The 2266-nt window shown below is 35.7% G+C and overlaps 1 pseudogene; it reads right to left on the bottom strand.

Annotated features, from left to right (window-relative positions):
- Positions 1-629: 629 nt before the first annotated feature.
- On the bottom strand, positions 630-1104 carry LOC118000139 (annotated as a pseudogene).
- Between the last annotated feature and the right edge of the window lie 1162 nt (positions 1105-2266).

Here is a 2266-nt window from a genome sequence, read left to right on the forward strand (position 1 = left end):
TTTTAATGAGAATTATAGATGACCTGAGTCTTCTGCAAACTACTTTTTAAACAAATGATTTTTCTTTTTTACAAATATTGAATAAGACAGTGTCTTCTTTTTTTATTACAGAACAATTTTTATTAATAAAAGCTTTAAACAAAAATCTATAATTCCACAAACTAACAATGACTTGGCAGCATGCAAGTACTTCAGGCTGGAGAGGCATGTTTGTTCCTAATTTATATATGCTAAGTCCTCATGACATTCGATTCCAAAATGTATGGATAAATTGGCTTGGCATGATTAATGACTTAAAGTAAAATATAAACATAAGGGCAACTTAAACATTGGTTTAATTTATGTGTATCAATTCAAGGTCTGAGACTGGAAAGTTCTATTAAAAAAAAATCTGAGGTCAAAAAGATCTTAGGAAGCAACCACATACCTCTGGGCTAAAAATCCATTCCTGATGAACACCATTGAGTAAAGGATGTATAACATCCACCACACCTGTTTCAAAAATGGCATATTACCAAAATTATCCATTTCTTTACAAATAAACATTATAGTATTAATAACTACAGAGAAGCCTTCAGAATGAGTTCCACAATATGCTAACTCTTTTGAGGCCTTCCTGAGCTCTGTCTCAAAGCATTTACTTTAATCCTGGGGCTTTAGAAACATCTTCTTTACTTTAACTGTTGGTTTTATATGTCCATTTTCAACTTCTTCATAATTGGCATGGTCTCTTTTTTTTGGCAAACTTTTTTCCAGTTGTCCCCACCAAGATCTCTTATCTTCTGGCCATTTCTTCATCTGACACATCAAGCTCCACTGCTTCACCTTCACCTTCTTCCACTTTGTTCTTAGCGTTCATCTGGAGCATTAATTTCTCAACCTCAGGATTAAATCCTCTGAATGACATTCTTCCATAGAGAAGATCTTCACATAACGAGAAACTCTGCTCTTCTATTATGAAACACTCTCTTTCTTTAAGCTCTGGCAAATCCACAGTGCTCTTCACTAATGATTTTCTTTTCTTCCTCTTCTAGTTGTTTCTTGGTCTCCGAACACCATGCGCAGCAGGTTCTTGGACAGTTTCGTCTTGCGCTCTGCCACCATATTGGCTCTTGTTCGGAGCCGTGCCCCAAGATAGTGTCTTCTTTTGCAAAACCAATAAATTAAAAAGTTGTAAACATATATGATTTGTCCAAGATATTTGAAAAAGAAAAAAAAGAAGCATGATTTTCTTCAGTATTTTTTTTTTTTTATTTTTTTAAAGATTTATTTATTTGAGAGAGAGAGAGATTGAGAGAGGGCATGTGTGCGGCGTGGGGGAGAGGCAGAGGGAGAGAGAATCCCAAGCAGAGTCTGCAGATTGTGGAACCCCACAACCCAGAGACCACAACCCCAAGACTGTGATCTGAGCTAAAACCAAGAGTTGGACGCTCAACTGACTGCACCACCCAAGCACCACACTTAAATATTTTTTTAAATTAGAGTTTGTTCCCTAGCTTTTCAAAGAATAAGTTTGAAGGTTTGAATCAAATGGGAGAGAGAGAGAGCAAGTAAGCACATCTTATAGCTGCTTTAATAGCTTTTGATAATTCTAATGTTACCTTTCTGGAATTCAGTTCTACACAAAATAGCTGAATTTACAATATTTCTAATGAATTGATTAATATACAAAAGAAAATATTTATTGAACATATATTTTGTTTTATTTTATTTTATTTTATTAAAGATTTTATTTATTTATTCAACAGAGAGAGACACAATGAGAGAGGGAACACAAGCAGGGGGAGCGGGAGAGGGAGAAGCAGGCTTCCCGCCGAGCAGGGAGCCCGATGTGGGGCTCCATCCCAGGACCCTGGGATCATGACCTGAGTCGAAGGCAGACGCTTAACGACTGAGCCACCCAGGCGCCCCTTGAACATATATTTTATATATAATTCTTTATTTTTGTATATATACAATGTATAATTGGCACCATAAACAATTATGCATATCAGAAACAGAGTAACTTTAAAAAGGTACCAGAAAAGCAAGGAAAAAAAACATTAAAGAAATTTAAGTGAAATTTATTTAGTGAGAAAACAAAATTAATAAAATTTGGCAAAATGCATGGCTCTCTCTCCAAATATCCATATGCCTGCTCCCTCAGTTCCTTCAAGTTTTGATTTGAAAGCCATTCGCTCAGTGAAGACTTTCCTACCTTACTATTTAAAAGTTGTATCGGGTCCTAACCTGGGACTCTCTAATTCATTATCCTGCTCTATTTTTC

This window comes from Mirounga leonina, unplaced genomic scaffold, assembly GCF_011800145.1.
Source record: "Mirounga leonina isolate KUSES-001 unplaced genomic scaffold, KU_Mleo_1.0 Mir_115, whole genome shotgun sequence".
Lineage (NCBI taxonomy): Eukaryota > Metazoa > Chordata > Mammalia > Carnivora > Phocidae > Mirounga > Mirounga leonina.